Source organism: Alligator sinensis, unplaced genomic scaffold (assembly GCF_000455745.1).
Source record: "Alligator sinensis unplaced genomic scaffold, ASM45574v1 scaffold534_1, whole genome shotgun sequence".
NCBI classification, from domain to species: domain Eukaryota; kingdom Metazoa; phylum Chordata; order Crocodylia; family Alligatoridae; genus Alligator; species Alligator sinensis.
This window is the reverse complement of record NW_005842050.1, coordinates 217392-231776: the sequence shown is the minus strand read 5'-3', so window position 1 is coordinate 231776 and position 14385 is coordinate 217392. Positions and strand designations below refer to the sequence as shown.

The 14385-nt window shown below is 43.8% G+C and overlaps 1 long non-coding RNA gene across 1 annotated transcript; it reads right to left on the bottom strand.

Moving 5' to 3' along the window:
- Nucleotides 1-3048: 3048 nt before the first annotated feature.
- LOC102386661 lies at nt 3049-14010 on the bottom strand. The gene is made up of 4 exons (XR_323717.3): nt 13840-14010; nt 11380-11447; nt 6560-6629; nt 3049-3096 (listed from the first exon to the last, which is right to left on the bottom strand). It is a non-coding gene; the product is annotated as an uncharacterized LOC102386661 (long non-coding RNA).
- Between the last annotated feature and the right edge of the window lie 375 nt (nt 14011-14385).

Genomic DNA, 14385 nt, shown 5'->3' with positions numbered 1-14385 from the left:
TTAGTCCTTAGTATTATCTTAGCTGCACAGAGATCTTTACCCAATGCAGGCAGGAAGCATTTCTTGTACAGCCTCAAAGCATGGATCCTTCACTTGTTGGCTGGGTGGCAGGATGGCTTGGTCTGGACTGCACACACCTTGCTGGCAAATCTGCTTAGTTTTTATACTGTTTAATTGCATAGCTTCAAAGCATTTTTCCTTGATGGTTGGCTGATTAGAGTCCAAACAAACAGGGAGGAAAAGGTTGATCATAACGCAACTGTTAATTGCCTGGCTCCTGTTCTGGATTTGGCTAGGTGTGAAGACGGTGTTTTTTCTGCAGCCCCTGCAATTATAGGTCAATTTACAGGTGATGGGCCTTGAGTGGAAAGACAGGATACTTAGAGGTGTCACCAAACCTGTTTTGGGGTATTTGTATATCAATGGGTCACATTCGCAGTAGCTTGTACAGGTGATGGTCTGTTTATCAAACTCCAGACATGCATTGAATGGTTCAGACATGTTAACACCTTGTACATTGGATGCTTGTTGGGAGATATGTGAGGAGAGTGTGTTTGTCACATAGAGGGCATCTTTCCTGTATCTTTTACAAGTTTCTCTTGACATGCATATTTAGTGTTTTGGGTTTTTTCCACTGCTAGGTCAATTGAAATGTAAATGTAGTTACCTTGCCTTCACTGGCTCAGTCTTTTCTTGCTTTCTTAGGGACACACATGTGATGAGTGGGTCAGGTCTCTGCCAACAATTTTAATCACTTTTATTATTTTATAGCATGGGTCTGGTATTGGGTACCACAAGTACTCCACTGTCTCAACGCCTAATGGGTTGCAAGCCATTAGCAGAGTTTGATTTTCTTGTGGCAGTCTTGTTACCACAATCCAGTCTTGCCCCAGCCATTGTCTTGTACACTGTCCAAGCTTTCACAGTTTTTATATGCAGCAATGATTAAACCTTGGATGCAGGGCTCCATGCACGTACAGGGATCGGCTACATGCACATACAGGGATCAGAGAGACTGAGAAATCAGTTGTTTTCATTCTCTTATGTAACCACATGGTTTTTAGTGGGTGTGTCTACACGTGCTTCTATGGTGCCATTGTTACTGTGCTGTCATTTAGTACTAGCAGCGCACGGTTATTTTTAGCTACTATGTCACCGTAGGAATGCGCTATAGAGAGAGAGCATGATGCCACGGCGAAGTAGCTATGGTGTCACTGTTTTTGCCCGCAGACACTGCATCGGTATAGCAAGTTGCTACAGCGGTGTAGCATCTCATGTAGACACATCCAGTCACAACCTAACCAAGAAAAAGAGGCAATACCTTTGGGCAAACCTGTTTATGGGACGTGCAGTTGCTAGAAAAGTCTGTACACTGTTTTTGAAAAATATACAGTGTATGTGTTTTTCTACTATAGTATCAGGGTGAGAGGGAGTTGGTATAAGTCAAAGTGAAGGTCTGCGTGGTCTCCAAGGAAATACTTTTCTCCAGGAACTTTCTTTTTTTATATATATGGGACAATTTCATACTGCTTACAAGTAAAAACTTCCCTATCCTAAGGACTTTTATAAGCAACCAGTGATAAATTCCCTCTAACAGGGATGATCTAGCAATATCCAGATAGGTTAACTCCCCGAAACATAAGGAATAGTTATAACTTCTCTTTCAGAGAGATGGCAGAATGTTAACTAGGAGCTCCCACAAGCACCTTAAGCTCCCTCCATGACATCATTGTTTCAGGGCCTGATCATTCAGGAAAAGAGTAGTCATGTAAATAGTATCATAAAGAACCGATATATATGGATAGTGCTAACTAGCAGTGAGAGAATCTGGTAGTTTTGTATGACATGCTACAGAGCTTTTGATAAGCAGAAACCATTGCTCCCTTAGGAGACAATGTCAGCTGGAAGCAAAAAGCCAAGAATACTTTCCTGTTATCTCAGGATAACAAAGAAGCAGAGTGCCATTGCACACTCTATGCTTATTATCACTGGAGAGGAGAAGACTTTACAATCAGTCACAAATGGAAATGATGAATGATAAACTCTTGACACGCATAACATACATAGAAATTAAAAGATATGATCTGCTGATGAAGGTCTTGATTCAGCATGCCCTACACACTCAGAACTCCTATGGAGCGATTTTTAGTAGATGGTAAATGGAGAACCTAATCTATCAGACACAAAAATGAATTCATGAAAAATATTTTCATTCATAGTGAAGTAGATACATAGAACAGGTTATTTCTGAGAATTAGATGTTTTGCACAAAAAACAGGTTGACAGATATGCGTACAAATCTTCAATCAAATCCAAAAAGAGACGAATCAAAACTTTACATGTGAGGTAGGGAGCACCAGCAGAAGCATAGGTAGAACTAAGTGGCTAATCCTACCTGTGTAGGTTTCTTCTGTAATGAAATCATTTTTATATTAAAAATATATCTGAGGTTGTCATTGATAGGTATGAAGCACTGTTCTCATCTAAGATCTTGTATTATCTGCTTTTATAATGTTCCTCACTGAACCAGATTTTGGTCGGTTTTTTTTACTTTCATCATAATTTCCATAATAATGTCAAACCCAATCTCAATATACATTTAAACAGAGTATCCCTTTTCCTTGTAAAGATAGTTTTAAAAAAAAAATCAGGTGAGAAGTGTGATTTGACCAGCCTAAAAAGACTACCTAAACATATGCAATGTGGGTTTCAGCAGAGTTAATGGGTAAGGTCATCTGACACCTGTTGCCCAAATATAATTCGTTTTTCTATTTGGTTTTTATCAGTAGTCTCAGATCCAGAGACTACAGGTTAGCATGAGAAGGACAGGTAAAATGCTCACACACATGGAAGATCATAATCAGATCTGCAAATCAACTACTGAACACATCACAGAAAGGCAGGAGACAAAAGCAGTGCGTTAATCATTGCTAAAATTTAACTTTTAATGTATGGTCTGGGGACAATAGCGGGGACAATAAAAAGGGTACCACAGGGCCACGCTTCTTCCTCTTTCTCTCACTGCATTACTCAATGTTTGTCCAGCACTCATGTTCATTGACCTGAGACCACTGAGCGAACTTTTCTTGAGCTGTGCTGTGAACAAAATATGAACCATAAGGAGGTTTGTCCATGGAACTTCTGTTCTGTCAGTAAATAAGACAGATCTCAATTACTTTTGTTTAGATACGGACAGTTTCAGGCTGCTGGGCATTTTGAAAAAAAAAGCAGATAGAGTAAAAAAAAAAGTTTGCTTAAAAATGCTGTGAATTATGAGACTGCTGGATGATTTATTTATCTGAATAACAATGATATCTACATTTTTACCATGTATTTTTTTAAAGAAATACTATGCTATTGTTCATCTTATAGCCACTGCTGTTGCTGATGTGCTGTGCCTGAGTGATCTACAGCTGTCAACAAGGTTCTCACTGCCACAGCTACCTGATTTAAGGTACTGACATCTCATTTGACCTTGGATTAATCATCTCTGATTTTGACAGATCAAGACAGCTGTTTATACACTAATAATCCTTTGAAGCTGCATTGCTGCTCTTCTGCCAATAGGTGGCCAGGGGGAGCACACAGCCTGATAGGCTTGTCTCTGAACCACAATTAAGTTAAATGAGCCACAATTAGGTTATAGACATGCACAACATTGTCTCTGGGAAAAAAACGTTAACATATTTTATCTGGCTTACTTTACTGGTATTTGAAATGGGACCATGGGTGTGAATGTCTGTAGGATTCAGGGACAAAAGGCTTTGCTAGAGAAATGCAATGTTTTTTGACATCATAACTCAAAAAACATTATTTAATACTGTTGGAGTGATGTCTCAGCCCTGATGATCCAGGAAATATGCAAGAGGCAAGGATTTTTGTGGGTGATATCCTTTATTGGAACAACTGCAAGGTTGGGATAGACTTAGACTACCTTTTGAATGTAAATAATGCATTGCATTTGAAAGCTTATCTAAGTCTATCCCAAACATTCAGTTGGTCCAATAAAAGACATCATTTAATGAGAATTAAGATTGTAGAAGGACATACCATTATCACCCAAAGTTGTAGAAAAAAGAAGTTAAGGTAAAAGTCCATGTTTGTCACTACTTTTACCCTACTCCTTATACCATCAGTAACATATAATAGTAAGGCATTTGCTTCCATCTCCAACAGATACAGAACATCAATATTCCATCCAACTGAAACCTCATACATACTTTCTTTTGCCCATAAAATGGCATATCTGCTTGTTACACACCCCACATTAATTTTTCTTAATAATGCAGAAGTTACTGTTACATTTGTCCTGTAAACAGAGTATAACTATACAAGCACTGTTATTAACAGATTCAAGATTCACACATGCAGAGTCAACACATTCACATATCTTACATCTTGTCTCTCCCTTCTGAAATGATAGTGGCTTAATGCACAGGCTGCTGTCCTCTCAGGTGACTTGCATTTCCTTTCTGGGTAACATCCGTCACCTTCCTGAGCACTTCCCTGAGAATGGTCTGCACAGACTAATACAGGGGTGCTATCTGCAGCCTGTGGGCCAAATGCAACCTGCAGAGCCATAGGTATCCAGCCTGCAGGGCTCACATGGATTGGGAAATGTGGTGAAAAGGGAGCAGGGGCAATAAATACAGCCACCCTCTCCAGCTGCCAAATTCCAAACCCCAAGCACCGTGTAGCAGGTTGGGGCCACAAGTCATGCCCCCTCCCCCAACCCCTGGCAACTGAATGAGGTTGGGCGATGCCCCTTCTCCTGGGCTGGATGGGGCTGGGCCACATTCCCTTTGTCCCTTGGGGCCAGCTCAAGCTCCTTTCCCTCCTCTGCTGAGCTGGCTCAAGCCCTTGTCCCCCGTGGAGCTGAGTTGGGGCTGGACCATGCCTCTTTCCCCGCACAGGACTGGGCCACACCCCTCCTCTTCCTAATTAGGTAACTCCACAGTAAATGTCTTGTGTAGATGTACCCCCAGATTCTCCTTTCTTACGATGGAGAAGTGAGACTATGGATTGGTGATCTGTGACCAATGTAAACTTTGTCCCATATAAGTATTGGTTAAATTCCTTCACTCCCCACACCAGAATTAAAGTTGCTTTGTTTAACTAACCATAATTCTGTTCTGCTGCTGAAAATGATCATGATGTAATAGCTGTGGGCTATTCAGTACCATTGGCCATAGTATGTGATCTAACAGCCCCAATGCCACGTGAGGATGCAGCACATGCTAGCTTAATAGGCTATGATGGGTTAAAGTGAAACAGCATCCTATGAGCTGCTTCTAGGAAAGCTTTCTGATGTTCATGAGACCAAACCCACGTGTGGTTTATTTTCAGCAAACTATTTAAAGGATATACATTTCTCAGATGTTTTTCTTCATTTTCATCAGTTCCAATATCGTCCAAGTAACACCATGTTCTTAGAACGCCTTGTAACACTTGATCCATTGCATACTGCATATAGCAGGGGCAGAGGCAATACCAAACACTAATCTATTATACTGGTATAACTGTTTTTGTGTATTTATGGTGAGATAACCTTCTTCTTTTACTTACATCTATAAGTGAGCTTCTGCTAAATCAGTTTTACTAAATCTCTGCCCCCTCCTAATGTGGAAAAAATATTGTCACTTTGAGGTAGCAGATATTTCTCAACTTTCAGTAAAGGATTTATAAAACCTTGAGGTCTCTTATTGCACCTTTTTTATTTTAAATTGGATCTATAGGCATGCCCACTCACTCCAGGCTACTTTTGAAAGAATGCCTTCTCTTTCTAGGCAGTTCAGTTTCCCATCTAACTTGGCATGACTGGCCAAGCGTTGTGAAACTTGGCCTGGGCATTTTCATGTATCATTATCTTAGCTTTGATGTGTTTTAAAGTTCCTGTGCCTTCCTTGAATACTTCAGAGGCTTGGTTCAACCCCTTATAATTGTTATTTAACTGTTTCTGCAGAGACCTTTGAAAGTACCTGAAGCACCTTTACACAAATCCAGTCCAGGGGAATTTCTTTTAACCATTCATGACTTCACAGGGTGGGTCCCCCTTTTTCAGTGATTTATAAGTCTAAGAGGTGTGGTTTATGATTAAATTCTGTGGGCCCTGACATCACCCCCATTGGCAAAATCTTTTATCCTGTGTGTTTTTCACAACAAAAGGGTCTCCTTTAATTTAATAATTTTAAGGTTTTTTATATATTCAGTCTGTGAGATAACATACTGCAGAGCCTGTATCCAGCTCCATTTTAAGGGGTTTCCTAGCAAACTAGAGCGTCAGCCAGATGGCTCATTTATCACCTTTGTTCACATGATGTAAGCCCAGACTAGCTACTTCATTCTCACTGTCTATTACATATACCTTTTTATTCCCCTTTCTGTACCACACACTCTTCTTTATTTCTTACCATAGCACATACCCAGTCCTGGGTATGACATTAAACTGCATCCAGCAGTGGGACAGTTTTAACTGTTAGGGTAATAGTGAGAGAAGTACTCTCTAATCACTGCAGTCTCTGGGACACCCTTAGGCAACCATTGCATCAGCCTCCCTTACCAGGGTTACGGTTGAAGCCATTGGGGGTGCAGGACGGTGGATCATCTCATTTGGTGGATGTCTGGTGCAACTAGGAAAACAATAGAGGACACTTGCTTAAGTTAGCTGAGCTCGGCAACCTGCAGCAAGAAGTGGCAACCTACTGCAGTATTTTGCCATGCATAATCCATGGTCTTTCAAAAATTAAGAAATCACACTGTCACGGTGGGGTCCTTCAGGAGGGCCGTGATCTCCTTAGGGGCCCTCTCTCCATGTCAAGTCCAGCCCAAGGGCACCCTCTATTCTCGCCCGCTACGTCTTTGCTGTTTAGTATATGTTGGGAGGCTGCCTTATGACTCCCTGGGCACGGTTAGCTGGGACCTCTGTCCCTGTGTGTTCCCGGACCCCCTGGGGGTGTCCCAGTATGATGGGTGCCACCCTAGCCTTATGGGCTACGCGTGGCTCCTACCAACCCCTAATACCACGCCCCAAGCCTCGCTGATGGGATAGACGCTGGTATGTCTCTCTCTCTCTCTCTATATATATATATATATATACTGTGTAATGTTGCCCCTTTCTGGGGCCTTCTCTATAGTGTTGCCCCCTGTCTGGGGCCTTTACAATAGTGCCCCCTCCTGGGGCTTTTCCTACAATGTTGCCCGAACTCGGGCTTCTAAAATACAGCCCCCCCGTCTGGGGCTCTCTGCACCCACTCTGGGGACTTCTCGGCAACGCCGCCTGATTCTCGGGCCCACCGCACTGCTACCCCCTTCTCCCAGGGCCACCGCGCCACTACCCCCTCTCACCGGGGCAACCGCAGCACTCTACCCTGCTCCGGGGTTTGTCACAGCGCTAGCCCTTCTTCAGAGGCTCACTGCGCCCGCACTGGGCTTCCTAATAATATTGCCCCCTCTCTGGGGCTTGCTGTGCCCGTCCTGGGCTTCGTAATAACACTGCCCCCTCTTTGGGGCTCGTCGTGCCTGCGCTGGGGCTTCTCAAAGCCACCCCTCTCTGGGGCTGGGGTCTACGCACCCCGCAAGTTGCGCCCTCACTGGTGCCGGGGTTCCCATACCACTGGGGTTCCCCCTCAGAATACTGCGCCCTCACTGGTGCCAGGGTCCCACCCCCTGTGGGTCCCTATGAGTACACTGTGCCGTCCTCAGGCGCTGGGGGCCCCCACCCCTCTGGGGGTCCCTATGAGGCCTCCTCCAACCCCTATAGCCTCACCCAAACCACCGGTGTAATACAAACACTAAAGCAAACACCAGCCTCCTGGCTAAAACCAAAACACAAGGCACTAGACCATAACCACATAAGCCTCCTGGCTGTAATTTAACATCATTGCTCCAGCCTCTGGAGCTCTTGCGAGCTATACTTGCGATCCGGGTTCTCCCTATATCCTGGCTGAGGGAGCTCCTGCCTCTCCGGCTGCTAGCAGGCAACTGCCAGCCTGGCCTCAGCCCTGGGCTTTATAAGGGCCAGGCCCTGCCTCCTACAGGCAGCTGGCTCTCCTTAGTTGCCCCGGCAACCTGCAGCTCTGCTCGTTACCCTGGCAACCCTCAGCTGGGCTCGTTATATCCTTCCAGGGCTCTCTCTCTCTCTCCCTGGCAGTTTCCACTCCCTAGGAGCAGAGCACTGAGGTGCCCTGCGACACACACAATAGTGTGAAAGGGGTCCCTGACAGAAAAGGTGAGGACACCTCACCCAGTAAGGATAGTTGTGTGTGACAGGTGACTCCTGACCGTCACACTCCTACTGTCCACACTCAGAAGAGAGCAGTCAAAGTAGCAATGTGGAATGTGAGTACTCTACATCACATTGAGAAACTGGATAATGTCAAGCATGAAATGAGCAGATTAAAGATAAATATTCTAGGTCTGTGTGAAATACATTGGTAAGAGGCTGGAATTATTGTTTCAGAAGTAAAGATCATTTATTCAGGAGGTCAGATTCACAAAAAAGGAGCTGGGTTGATTTTGGATGAAGAAGCCTCAAAAAGTTTTCATGTTTTTTGGGCAATATCTGATAGAGTGATGCTTGTGAAAATAAAAGCTAAACTTTTCAACATTGCAATAATACAAGTTTATGCACCGACAGCTGAGAGTGGGACATTGAGAGGGAAGAGGACATTGATCATTTCTATGAAGACCTTGCTAAAATGAAAAAGCAATGTGTGACCATCGGGCCTCGAATGCCCAGTCACGTACAGCCTTGGTTCGAGTAATTGGTGGTGTACGCCTTACTGACTCCAGCACCGCCAAGTAGATGTTTACTCCTTGAGTGGTCTTCCCTGATCTCTCCTGCCACGACTTTGAATGTTTCTCAGTGGTGGGGTGACTACTTAGGGTCCTTCTGCGGCACAAAGTCTGCCCAACGGACACTTGCGGGGCTCCACCACCCCTACACCCCAACCTTACGTCACCTTGATGGATCACTGAGTTTTCCTGGCCACACCCCCACTCTTGCACAGTTGTGGTGGCCTTCCAAGTCCCTCCTCATCTTTGGTACCGGTTCTCAAAGCCGCTTCGCTCAACCCACCCCAGATTGTTTGCAGTAGGTGTTTTCAATTGTGAGACCTGTGCCTTCTAGCGTAAAATACTTCACTAGGGTCCTAAACCAAATGTGTTGCCCCATGGGCCCTGTACCATATACCTTAACCATATCATCTTCCCTGACCCTCAACCCCTTCAAATGGGGAAACGCAAAAGAGAAACACAAAATAATACTCTGTTCTATTGTGGGGAATCTGCATGGTCCCTTTCCTGGTCCCTTACGTCAGGGTGCCGGGTGCCTCGTTCCCTAAGGCCTTTCTATGAGAGGACCCCTATGTGGGGCCAAGTGCCTATGTCCTACTACTTGGGTTGTCTTTCCCACTTTATCCACCTGTTCCTGGAGAATGGTCTTTCCCCACTTCTCTCCCTCCTGTGACGTAACTATTTGGGTGCCTCGTGGCCCCTTTGTGTACGCCTGGTTGCTCTCTGTAATCAGGATAGGTATCCTGCCTCTTCACAGCCCTTCCTGCTGCTCCTGCCGGGACTCTCCTAAAGGGGGGGTGTTCCTCCACCTCCCCACTGGTCCTGATATTCCCACCTGTTGAGGTGTGGGTTGCCTCATCCACCTTTCTGTTCCCTCTGCCTTTGCTGCCTTTGTTGGCTGCAGGGGTTGCTTCTGGCTCATCTATCTCTCTGTTGAGTCATTCCTCACTGCTGCTGCCAGGGTCAGTACCCGGAGCCTCCTCTGACTCTTTGGGCTGCTGCCCTTCCTCCCCAAGATCCTCCCGATGGACACCCTGTGGTTGTGTCCTACTCAGGTCTGCTCCTCCTCCTCCTCTGTTTCCACTGGCAGCTGGTTTTATCCCTGCTGGCCGGTGATTTCCAGTGACTTCATTGGCTGGCTTCAGCTGGATAAAGACACAGTTGATGAGCCACGCAGGTTTCTTTCTCCATTCCAGCTGCTCCACGGCTCCTGCTGTAGGTAAGTAGTTTCTTTTCTTTATCTTTGTGTTTATTTCCTCTCTTTTCTGGGTATTCTGTTCCCAGGGACCTTCCCTTTTGGTTCGGGGTCCTTCCTCCCACTCTCTCCCAGGACACAATGCAAACCGCAAGAAGTGGTCATAATGATTGGAGATCTAAAAAAGCTGGTTGTGAGTGAGTGGATAATATTGTTGGTCCTTGTGGACTTGGTGAAAAAGATGAAAGAGGAAAGGGATGGTGTGGCAGGACACTGTTGGTGCCTGCCACTTTAAGGGCCGAACCAAGTGGCCAGCAGGTGCTTGATTGCGGCAGCCATTTTAGATCCATGGCAGCCTATATAAACAGGGCAGTTTGCTGCTGGCAGGGAAGGCAGTAACATTGCCTGGCTGCAAGGTGGCTTGGAACATCCTGGAGGTAAGGGCAGGAGCTGTAGGGGATGTTTGGAGGCTCCTGGTCCTGGGCATGACCTAAAACTACATCCTGCTGGGAGTCAGTGGCCTGGTAGGGCTCTCAGTGGTGCAGCAGCCCCCAGGAAATGCCAGGCCAGTGATCACCCTGGTGAAAGGCTAGGAGGGGCACCTTAACCCCAGCTTTCACCTTCAGGTGGGCCATATTACATCATATCAGGGTAGGCCAGGTAAGCTTCTGGAGGCACCTGAGCCTGCTGGGGGAGTAACCCCACAGGCCAGGCATGCTTCCAGGAGCTCCTGAGCTGGCAATGGGGGACCCCAATCCCTAAGGCAGGTAGGAGGCGAAAACCCCACTGAGGTACTCGACTGATCAATGCTGGGGCCAGGACCAAAAGGTCAAAAGGGCCAGGGGCCCACCGCAAGGGACGCCTACAAAGAGCGAAGAAGCTCGGGGTCCAGACTGGGCCTGAGATGGGGCCAGGGCTTATGGAAGCCAAAGGCCCCCAGGGTTGGGTGCCACAGCTAAGGGTCAAAGGCGATGGTTGAGTTAACTGCCTGAGATGCCATCTGCGAGGCTTGGGCCATGGTGTAGGGGTGGAATGGCGCTCTGGATAGTTTCCCCCCCCCCCCCCCCAGTATTGGGATGTGTAATGGGCAGCCTCCCACCTTAATTAACAACCTAATTAATTACCAACAAGGTGTAGTGGGCGAGACAAGTGGGCAGTGTGCCCAAAGGCAGGTGGGAAACTAGTCCTGTGACTAGCCAGGGACCCCCACTTTACCACAGATGGATTGACTGATGTGTTGCAAATGATCAAGTCATTATGAATACATAGTTTGAACACCACCCGAGAAGAAGGTATACATGGAAAAGTCCTGGAGATAACATTAGAAACCAAATTGATACATCACCATCAACAGAAGATTCAGGAATGCAGTTCAACAATTGAAAACTTACCCAGAGTCATGACTGTGGAAGTGATCATGTACCTGTAGTATGCACCATCCAAATAAGGTTGAGGAGACCTTAGGAAACCAAAAGCAACTGATTACTCAATTGTAACGGAAAAAGATCTGATTAAAGAAAGGTACATAGTTGAAGTCAAAAACTGTTTTCAAGAACTTGAAGATGAAGGAAATATGTCAAACTGGGAAATTTTTAAAGAAGCACTAGTTGAAACAGCCAAGGAGATTATTCCATCAAAATTAAGGCAAGAAAAACAGAAATGGATGACTGAAGAAATCCTTGAACTTATGGAAGAAAGATTAAAACACATAGTATGGAAGAGAATAAGAAACTGGATAAAAGAATTTGATCAAGGTACAATGAAGAAAAGGAAAAACGGCTTAATGAAAAAAGTACAGAGATAGAAAAACAAAAGGATAAAGATGTCACATCAATGTACAGGAATATCAAAGGCATCACAGGCAAAGGAGGATGTACTGCTAGGTGTTGTATAAAAGCCAAGAATGGTGATGTAATTATGGAACAAGAACAAGTATTGGACAAAGTATATTGAAGAGTTATTCCACGAAAGTCAAGAGGAAAAGCCATCTATTAAGAAGAACATGGATGGTTTGAAAATTCTTAATTTAGAAGTACAAACAGTTATCAACTGAATGAAAACCAATAAAAATATATGACCAGTTGAGATTGCAATAGAACAAGTAAAATGTTTGGAAGAGTTTGGCCTACAAAAGTTTACAATTGTTATCAATGAGTTTTATGAAAGTGGAGAAATACCTGAGGACCTCAGTAAATTGAACTTTAAAAGACCTGGAGCCATTGAATGTGAACTCCATCGAACCATCAGTGTAACGAGCCATGTAACAAAGATCCTATTAAAGGTTCTGATGATGAGAGCTAGAAGTAGAATAAGACCGGAGATTGCAAAAATTCAATGTAGTTTTGTTGTAGATCGGGGTACAAGAAATGTTATGTTCTTGCTACGAATGTTTTCAGAGAGAGCAATAGAAATGTGGAAAGACCTATTCTTGTGTTTTATTTATTATACCAAAGCTTTTAATAGAGTCAAGCATGAAGAGTTAATGAAAATGCTGGAAGAATTGGATATTGATGGTAAAGACTTGAGAATTTTTGAGAAATCTCTATTGGGACCAAACTGCAGCAGGGAAGATAGAAAATGAACTAAGTGATTTCATCCAAATTAAGAGGGGCAAGAGATAAGGCTATGTTTTTTTCACTTGACTTGTTCAACTTGTACAGTGCGAAAATACTGAAGGAGATTGAGGATTTATCAGGGCTGATTGTTGGTGGACAGAATTTGAACAACTTGTGTTATATTGATGACAGTCTTAATAGTTGATTCAGAAGAGAAGCTGCAAGGAATTTTAGATAAAATTGTTAGTAAAAGCGAGAAGGGTCTAAATATTAACCATGGAAAAACAGAATGCATAGTGATTACAAAGAAGGTGCAACATCGAAGTGGCAAAGGAACAGATAAGGCAGGTCAATAAATTTAACTACTTGGGAAGCTGGATATCATCAGATGGTAAATGTGATCATGAAATAAAATGGAGAATAGGGATGGGAAAAGACACATTTCTGAAAATGGAAAAAGATATTGACAAATAGTAAAAGTTCTATGGGGACGCAGTTAAGAGTTTTGGATTGCTATGTTATATCAGTCCTCATGCATGCATCAGAATGCTGGACAATATTGCCAAGTATGGAAAGGAGAATTGAAGCAACTGAGATGTGGTTCTTAAGGCACATCTTGAAGTGATGTTGGATAACTCACACTTCAAATGAAGATATTTTGTTAAGACAAGACTGCAGGAGGAAGCTGCTGATTAACATTAGAAAGAGACTGTTGGAGTTTCTTGGATACATTATGAGGAAAGAGAAAATTGGAAGTCTGGTTGTAACTGGAAAGACTGAAGGAGAAATTGTGAAAGACAGTTTGAATTATGTCAAGAGTCTATCTAAATGGATGAATGTATCAACACTGGAAATTCTGCATGCCTCAAAGAGAAGAGATCTGTGGAAGACCATGGTCACCAAAGCCCAGATATGTTCTTTTTACTATAACTTTGGCAGTAAAGTTCTTTAAACCATCAGTTATTTGGGGTATGAGAGCCTTTTCCACACTGATAGCACATTGGGTTGCTGCTTGCCTTGGCTCTTCCATTGCATGTTTAGTAACACATTCATTCCTATTTCCATAGGCACTCCACCAAGCAATTCTGTGGCATTCTTTACTGCAGTTTCCATACCTATTCCAATCCTAACAGCTTGTTTAAAGGTGAAGTTTTCATCTGTTTAGAGTTTTCTTTGCATGGCTTCATTAAGAAGCCCACAAACAAAATTGTCTCTGAGGGCCCCATTAAGTCCATCCTTACAATTGCAGTATTCTGACAACTTCTGTAACTGTTACACAAGAGGAAATAAATTCACCTTCTAGTTGATTTATCTTATGGAACTTGAACCTTTCTCCAAAAACCGATGGTCAGATACTCGTGGATAATTTTCACTCATTTCTTAAAGGTTATGCTTACTGTCTTTCTGGGGTGAGCAGGCTGTGCAGTAAACTGTTTTTCCTCCCATTAAACTCAGTAATGAAGCTACATGTTTCCATAGGTTAATCTCATTTACTTCAAAAAACTGTTCCAGCTGCTCTAGATACATAGGCTAGTCCTCCAGGGTGCTATCGTAAGCCTCAATTGTTCCAATATAAGCAGTCACAACAGATTTCAAGTATTTGCAATTAAAGCAAATTCTTCAGGTTGATTAAATGTATGCCCCACTCGTGGGATCCCAGCTGTGTTTCCAGTTGTTACATTTGTCCAAGGCCTTCCTAGATAAATGCCTCCAGCCACAAGTGTGAGAGAGTGCTGCCAGATTGGCAGGCAGGGAATATATTGTAAACATAAAGTAAAACTATACATGCATTGACACTAGAAGATTCAACAGAAAGTAGATTCACATGTGCTGATGCTACTT